Here is a 10,000-nt window from a genome sequence, read left to right as displayed (position 1 = left end):
ACACACGGAGTCACACACATACAATTTGCAGATGACCTTACACAAATACTCACATACCTAAACAACAAAGGTAAAACCAAACATGTTAGCACAAAAAAAAACAAGCACAACAATAGAAACAATAAACACATATGAACCACAATGGAGAATACAAACACAACAAAGTTTCAATAAATAAACACATCGATACAGAAACCAGCAGAAATATGGATAGGAGACACACAAAGAAACATAAAAATACTAGGACTCACACTTGGAAACAGAGGTCTACAAACACACACAAACAACAGAAAAAAACACTAAAGACATTAAGACGACTCAGAAACCTAGACACCAAACAACTATTAAAACTATACAAAGTACTCGTGAGACCTCAACTAGAATACATACATCACGGACCAGCCACTAGGAAACCAACCGCAGCCACTGACCTGTCCCGCCTCACTACGAGACGCTGACCCATCTCGCCCAGCCACCAAACTCTCCCAGTTGTTGTTTTCCTATAATACTGCGCTTGTGGCTGGTCAGAGGAGGGTCTAAGGCATTTAATGATAGAGCTTGCATGGGTAAATGAAGTGAGAAAGTTGAAAATAATAGGATAAAATGTACGAGGAGTGAGGGTGTGCACTAGTTGGAGGTAAATTCTAAAGGAAAGAAAGTGCAACAATTATTCACGTACTTAAGGGCATATGTAGCAGAGAAATGGGCAGGCTTAATGACCTCATTATAGGTCGATAGCCTTAAAGATAGAAAAAAGAGAGAGAAGTGGAGAGGATAGAAGTGAATTGTAGAATGAAGGCGAATGAAAAGAATCGAAAGAAATTGAAACTTGAGAATAGACACAAAGAGAAAACTATAGAGAGGGGTGGTTGTGACTGCGACACTGTAAAGGACAGAGACTTGAAATGTAAAGGAAACAGAAAAAATATATAAATATCTTTGAGATAAAGGTTTTCAGAAGTATGGTTGGGACTCCAAGGATGAATAGAGTGAGAAATGAGGTGAGGAAGAGAGTGGGGGGTGGAAAGGAAGCCAGCATATTATGTTGATGAAAGAATACTGTGGATATTTGGACATGCCAAAGAAAAAAAAATATGGAAAACGACCTGGTAAGTGAATATGAAAGGCAGAGGTGGGTAGACTGAAGCTTAGGGGAAGACGGAAAATTAGTTTGATAGATTGGGTGAAGGAGTACTTAGGCTAATGAGAAATACATGTTGAGGAGGAGAGAGGACATGAGATAGATATGAGTGGATAATGGTTGTGAATGGATCATAAATTGACGTGACCTGAAGGGATGTCTTCTCTTCATCTCTAATTTATTGTGGTAAACAAGGTGGGAGCGACGCCAAGTAATTGAAATGGTGGGCAAGCTTCTGCCATCGGAGTTGTGTTTAGCTGCTTTGCCTCTAAGCGATAGCGCTTAATCCATAAAGATAAATAGAAAAGGAAATAGTGTTGAATTGGTAATAGGGTGGATGCATGCTTTGAATGGATATCTCTCATATAATAGGGAAGATGCGTTTTCATACATACTGTAGATAGACAAAGATGGTGTGGGTGTGTGGTGTGTGTTTGTATGTATGTATGTGTGTGTTCATTTGTTTGTGCGCGCGTGCGCGCGTGTGTGTATTTCAGTGTGCACGTTTATGTATATGTGTGTGTGTCTGTGTCCATCTCTGTGCTTGAATGTATAAGTGTGTAGCCAACTGTTGCTGAGAATCAAAATTGCACGCCGCATCCCTAAGAACGACGATGTTAATAGCTGCTTACGTCCGGTGTGGGGCACATGTCAACTTTACCTCAGTTCACTCACTCTCTATTTCTAATCCTAACACAAGGTCTACTCTCTCGTAAAAATTCTTGACTTCTCTTAAGAGCTTTCTTCCTATCCCATATATCAGCAATACCTCCACATTGCCTTACTATCTACTCTGTCATAAGTCTTTTCAAAATCCATAAAAGCCCCCAAAAAACATCCTTACCTTTTCCTACAGCTTTCTCACCTTACCACAAAAATCTGATTTATGCAACCCCTACCTGTCCTAAACCCACACTGTTCCTCACCAATTCCTCCCTCTGTTTCTCTCCTAATACTCTCAATCAAGACCCTCCCATAAGCCTTCCCAACTACACTTAACAAGCTGATCCCTCTGAAACTACTCCACTTACACTTGTCCCATTTTCCCTTGCAAAGGTGAACTATACAGGCACTCCTTGAGTCCTTCGGCACTCTACTCCCTCTTAAACAAGCATTAAATAACCTCACAAGCCAGTCCATCATCACTGTACCTTTTTTTTCAGACATTCTGCATGACACCCATCCAACTCAGGTGCCTTACCTGCTCTCATAATTCTAACAGCTGCTTTCACTTCATCTTTCCCTATTTCTCACCATTTCCTCACTCATGACGATCATTTTCTTATCACTTCCCACTACAACTACCTTTCCCTCCCTATTCTCTTTCACATTTAGCAACTCCCTAAAATACTCTGTTCATCTTCCTCTTACACCCATCTCGAGATATCCATTGTCATCTCTCCATCTGCACCTTATCCATTTCTTCTCTACTTGATTCGCCACCTCTTCCGCTCTTAACTTCCTTCCAAAGCATCTTTTTATTACTTTCAAAATTTCCTGTCATACTCATATCCCATTTCACATCTGCTCTCCTCTCTGTCTCCTTTATCTTATGCTTTACTTCTCTTCTCAATTTTTATGTACCTCTTATAAGATTCTCTAGTCATATTTTATAACCAATCTGTGAATGGTTGTATCTTCTCTTCTATAACCTTCTTTGCTTCCTTATCCCACCGCTTATTACCCCTTCACTACGTCCTCCTTGTTTCACACAACATCTTTGCACATCTTGTGATTCCCTACTTGAACCATCCTCATTCCTCCTCCACTCCTAGTTCTACTCTATCTTTCACTCCATCCCACACTCAGCTTCTTCTTGTACTTCACCTTTTGTTTCTCATTTAAGCAGTTTACTCTAAGTATCTCCCTAACTTCTGCCTTTTTCCTCCTTCTCCACCTATTCTCCACTCTTAACTCACCTTCAACCAAAAAATGATCTGATATTCCTCCACTCTCTCCCGTTAGAACATGTACATCCTTAACTCTTCCTACTGTACTCCTGGTTACTACTATATATTCCATTAACGCTCTATCTACAACCCTTTATTCTAACTACCACCATTTTTTTTTTCAATTGAAGAAATTGATTAGTTCGACATAGTGATATGGTCTACAGGTTTGTTCTGTCTACAGAAGAGACGAGCAGCGGATTCTGCCCTGAAATGGGTCTCGACATCTCTCTTCAGGCTGTATTTGACATGTTCAACTCAATAATTTCGATTATACTCGGCCTCCCCCACCAAAAAAAAAAAAAAAAAAAAAAATCAAGGATAAAGTCAGACCGATGGGGATCAACCTCATGATTAGGAACTTTCTTAGTTAGCAGAAGCGGAAATATTAAATATTCACAGCCTAAGGATAAAATAATTGTGGCGGAAACTTATAGTTCTCGTGTACCCTGGGGTAAACCAGGACCTCATTGTCTTGCCAAATTGACTGGAACACAGTTGAAGACAAAGAACAATCCTTAACGTGACAATAAAATCGTTTAGCCCTTACAGAATGAAAATTTACACAATAGAGCAAGGTCTCATACACGTAAAGGAGACAATTCTAAAGTCTTCAATGCACTCCCTCAGTCTCCGCAAGCCTTTCGTTCTCACGATCTGGAAGCTTGATTGGAAGACTTTGAAAGTCAAATTACCGTTAGTAACACAGGACATGAAAATCATTCAAATAAAGTTGAATTCACCTCACCCATTCACGTATTTCTGGTGGAACGTCGCCTCATCCACCAACCAACTATACTGCCTTATCTTAGGTGTCAACCTTTGAGAGATATTAGGATGAAAATAATATATAAGTAAAACCAATACGACCCTCTTCTTCTCTCTCTATCTTTCCCCTCTATTATCTTTCTGCCACTCTCTCTCTCTTATATATATATATATATATATATATATATATATATATATATAAAATTTAAACTAATATATATATATATATATATATAAAACTAAAAATATATATATATATATATATACATATACATATATATGTATATATACATATATATATATATATATGTATACTGTATTTGTATATACTGTATATATACAGGGTGCATACGGTAACTGTTTCAATGTTTCAGGTACATGGTATGGAAAGACGCGGATAACTACATCACTCAAAAAGAAAAGCAACCGATCAATATACGTCGAGACCCATTCCATCCACACATACTCCAGTCCAATTCACCCCTCTCCCTCTCTCTTATCTTAGCTCCTCCTGGATGACGGGTCATCCCTTCATCTCACCCACTGCCCTGGGTCAAAAGCAATGTATCAAGGCACAGCACATCCACAGCAAGGCCTCATCATTTAATCGGCGATCCTTCCTCTCCTATTCTCTTCAGAAAAAGAGAAGACGGGAGAAATCCCTTCGGACTGTGTCAAAATATCATTCAGACATAAACCCTTATCCCCATCCCCCACCCACTCCCTCAGATGCATCACAGCATCATCCATACTCAACCATCCTCCACTCATCCCTATCTTCTGTCTTCTATCTTCCTTCCTCCACAGACATTCCCCTCTTACCCAATGCCTCTTTTACACGATCCTTGGTCTCTCCCTCATGTTTACTCCTTCCAGATCTGCCTTCCACTCCTCTTTTACCAATCTTTCATCACTCATTATTTCCATATGCCCAAACCATCCCAATATTCTTTCCTCAACACTATCTCCCAACTCCTTCTCCACCCCCGTTCTCCTCCTCACATCATCGTTTCTCACTCTACTCAGCCTTGTAACCTCTACATTCTTCTTTGGCATTTCATTTCAAATACATTCAAACACTTCCGCTCTTCCTCTCTTATTCTTTATGTATCTACCCCATACAGTGCTGTTGGGACAATGACTCAATCTTACAATCTCCCCTTTGCATCCATTCCCAAATGTCTATTTCTCGTTACGCTTTTTAATCCCCCAAAACATTTACTTGTTTTTCTCAATCTACATTCTATTTCCATCTCCACTCTTTTTCCCCCACATTCGCAGCCAATTATCTAAAGCTATCCACTTCCTCCAGTCTCCCTCCTTTGAAACTCACTTCCAATTTGCTGCCACATTCTCTCCTTGTACGTCTCAACACCCTAAATTTACCCAAATCTATCTTCGAGTTCCTTCTTTCGCAAACATTCCCAAACTCTGTCACTAACTTCCTTAAATCCTCCTCTGATCTTGTCACAAGTAGAGTGTCGTCAGCAAAAAACAATTAGCTTATTCACTATTTTTCTCCATTTTCTTTAACCATTTCTAATCCCCAGCCTATTATTCTTGCGTTTATCTCTCGCACCACCCCATCAATGTATAGACTGAACAGCAAAGGTGACATAACATATCATTGGCGAAGACTCACCGCTACCTCAAACCATTCATTCTCTCCATTTCTAATTCTAACACAGGCTCTAATACTCTCGTAAAAACCCTTGACTGTTCTTAACCCCTTTAATACGAGTCAAATTTTCGAGAAGAGCATTAGCTGCCTGATGTATGATGTATGTATGTATGTATGTATGTATGTATGTATGTATGTATGTATGTATGTATGTATGTATGTATGTATGTATGTATGTATGTATGTATGTATGTATGTATATATGTATGTATGTATGTATGTATGTATGTATTTATGTATGTATGTATGTATGTATGTATGTATGTATGTGTGTATGCATGTATGTATATATGTATGTATGTATATATGTATGTATGTATGTATGTATGTATGTATGTATGTATGTATGCATGTATGTATGTATGCATGTATGTATGTATGTATATATGTATGTATGTATGCATGTATGTATGTATGTATGTATGTATGTATGTATGTATGTATGTATGTATGTGTGTATGTATGTATGCATGTATGTATGTATGTATGTATGTATGTATGTATGTATGTATGTATGTATGTATGTATGTATGTATGTATGTATGTATGTATGTATGTATGTATGTATCTATGTATGTATGTATGCATGTATGTATGTATGTATGTATGTATGCATGTATGTATGTATGTATGTATGTATGTATGTATGTATGTATGTATGCATGTATGTATGTATGTATGTATGTATGTATGTATGTATGTATGTATGTATGTATGTATGTATGTATGTATGTATGTATGTATGTATGCATGTATGTATGTATGTATGTATCTATGTATGCATGTATGTATGTATGTATGTATGTATGTATGTATGTATGTATGTATGTATGTATGTATGTATGTATGTATGTATGCATGTATGTATGTGTGTATGTATGTATGTATGATGTATGTAAGTTTGTATGTAGGTATATATATATGTATGTATATATATGCATATATACAAGTATGTATATATTCGTGTATGTATGTACGCATTCATGTTTATATATATGTATGTATATATGCATGTATGTGTGTATGTATGTATGTACTGTATATACATAGCGTGCAATTTCAACCTTTTACCACAGCATTCTACGGGGCACACTTGTCGGGTTTCAACTTTTTTTTTCTTTTCTTTTTTTTTCTCTCTCTTTTCCCAGTTATCTTGATGTTGAGAAGAACTATACTAAAGAATTGACTACTGTGTGTCTTTTGCTCCTTATACAAGGAAACACTGGGTGGGGACACTCCGACAACTACGTTGTGCTGGTGATTTAAAGTCAGCCGTGGAAGCTCTGGCTCGACTCCTATGGTGATTGGTGATCCAAATTGGGGTTTAAGGAAGAGTGAAGTCTACATCTTGCTGGACATGGATTCTGGAAAGTTATGGTTACGGGTTCAGTAATCTGTAGTACTTCAAAATTTATCTATATATGGAGCATAACTGTGTGTTCGGTGAGTTATTGTAAGGGGGCTTCAAGTCGTGGTGGTCAGTGAAATGTTAAAAATTTATCCTTCTCAGAGTACTGGAAGTTCTATTAATTCAATAAAAAGAGCCATCTCAGCGGCCTTCCTGGCATGAAAATTTGTATATTACAATGGCAGAGACATCTTTATGGCTCTTTGGTTCTGTGCTGTTCCTCATAATCAAGATCTAGTTAGGCTTGGCTTGCCCAAAAAAATCTTACGTCAATAGTAGTACCTATTTCGATGGGTTTAACTTTTCTTTTTATGGTGACTTTTATGGAATCACACTCTTCCTTATCCAGTTTCTTCATCATGACGTCTTCGATCATTTGGTCTAGGAACCTATTGTTGGCCAGGAGTTGGCGGACACGGTTTAATTCCTTGTGGATCTCCGCCATCAACTGCAGTGTGTCAGGGCCCTGTTGATGTATACTGTAACTACAGATCGTTTGTAAGCTGCAGGGTATTCACCACGGGCATTGAGGTAGCGACCAATGTTGGTGTCTTTAGTAAAAACTTTCGTCATAAACCATCCTCGTCTTTAGAGATATATCTAGGAAAAGAAGACGTCACTGTAAACTTTGCTCAAGTGTTAATACCAAACAAGAGTTGCCACGGAAGGTCGAGATCAGGCTGGTAACATCCTCGTTTGAGTTAGTAGTGATATAGATGTCATCTATGTACTTGGCATATATTCCTATTTATAATCCTGTATCAAAAAAAAATATTCGGTTGAAATATAAGTAGATGTTACGAAAAGTCCTATCACTAAATCTTAGAGTCTACTTAGCTTGTCTCCAAGCTCCACACCTTCGAATATTTCTATATTCCTTAAATGAGGATGAGAAATGTCTCTTCAGAAGAACTGATGTTTTTTAGAAAAAGATTATTAATGCTCAAATTTTAGTTGTTTTTAATAATACATGCTTGGGAGATAATTGCTGTCGTAGTACTCAAATAAACTTACCATTTATGTTCCAATAACATTTGTAAAATTACACAAACGTTTGAGAAGCAGGACTCATGAAAAAACAAGAAATGATAGCAACAGTGAGAACCAGAGCAGGCATATATTTTTAGCTCATTCAGTCTTATTTTGTTCCCTTTTCCACGCTGTAGTTTACAAAAAAACATAATGTTATGGAAGCATAATAACCTATTGGTATGGCTGACATTAACGACAAAATTCAATGGCCCAAATCAAAGAAACTATGGAGAAAGGGGAGGGAAGATTCCATTCTTGGCTGCCTAACGAGACGAAAAGGTTAGAACAGATATATTCCGAAGAATTCCACATCTGGGGGTGAAGAATAACCAAATGGTGAGATCCGTCGCGGGTAAGGCTGTCCCAGGGGAGTCACCTCGTGAGCATACACAAGCATAACTCTCAGCAGATAGAAATGCATAAGAAATCAAATATACATAATGCGACATATGGGCTCAAACAATAAACACAGACATGCGCAATGACGTATATGAACATACAAACACAAACACTATTAAATTCATATACGTAAGACACACACGCGCGCGTGTAAGCACACACACACACACACACACACACACACACACACACACACACACACACACACACACACACACACACACACACACACACACACACACACACACACACACACACACACACACACACACACACACACACACACACACACACGCACACACACACACACACATCCAAAAAAATAGGGGAAGTTTGTGACGTTAAACCATATCATCATCATTTTCATACTCAATACTAAATAGACAAAAAGAGTAAAGACCCTTAGCTACCTGGATTTATATTTAACCTAGAAGTGGGTTAAAACAACTTCACCAACCGCATAGTTAGTGGATTAAGTAGACTTTTCATGGAGATGAATAAATGTAGTAGAGTTCATAGTTAAGAACTGACTTGGAAAATGACCCACCATAAGCAAAAAAGTATAATGTCTCAACTTGTTATTTCATTTTCATTGTCTATGTTTTTTGGAGGCTTACATACCCCTTTTATTCTATATTTTTTGCATTCTACTTACTTTTGAGCCAAAAAGCCCCCAAGAGCTCTGTTTATTTTTCTGAATTCAGCGATACAAATCTAACCTTTAGATATTGCAGCATAAGTACAAGCTATTGATAAAAAAGAAATGACGCATTCGTTCTCTGCGTTCATTTGCTCCTGCCACAACTTCATTCATTTTATGACGCGCACTCTGCATATGTTTAAGCTGAATAAAAAGTGGCCAAAACACACCATTATAGAGAATTAATCTGGAACGAACTCTGGATGTTAGGTATTGGACCCCAAAAGTTGGGTGCAAAGTTTAGATAGAAAAGTTTGTCAGGGGTTTGAAATTTTGTAATGTACATGCATACAAAGTCAATATCACAAGCATAATAAACCACTTCGTGTCTGGGGGTACGGTTCCCTTTTGTTGTGGCTGCCGTCAGGCTATTTTAATCATATCCGTGATAGCCTCGCTGTTAGGAAGGGCATACAGCCTATCTCGGTTAACTTGTGGGTAGGATGGCACATTTTCCTTTTCTCAGACTGTCATCTAGCCATTTTGATCGCGTCGGTGGAACCCCTTGATAAACAAAGTGGTTGATATAAAATACTAAACCACGAAATTCGCATAGAGAAAAGATAGATCTTGAGGAGGTGACAGGCAAGCTTTTATTCTATTTCTCGTTGTCTTCTTCGTTGGACCCTCGTGTATCGTTGCCCTCTGACATGATATGACAAGCATAGCGACTTGGGAATGATACATAAAAGCCTTACTAAGTTAGCAAACGTTTGTTCTCTACGTTCATGGTAATTCTAATACCAAAGGGTGAAGTTACATTTCATATAAGAATGGCGGGTCAAGGTAACAAAAATATTTGTTCTTAATAGACAATTTTGCATTGAAGGGTAACAAAAACAAAAAATGGAAGGCAAATTACGCAATCAATTAATGAAGCCAAAAGTCATGGCATCACATTGCCTCACTCACCATTCTTCAC

Source organism: Oratosquilla oratoria, chromosome 4, assembly GCF_046742065.1.
Source record: "Oratosquilla oratoria isolate Oo_2021 chromosome 4, ASM4674206v1, whole genome shotgun sequence".
NCBI lineage: Eukaryota > Metazoa > Arthropoda > Malacostraca > Stomatopoda > Squillidae > Oratosquilla > Oratosquilla oratoria.
The sequence above is the reverse complement of the archived record's forward strand: the minus strand, read 5'-3'. Positions refer to the sequence as shown.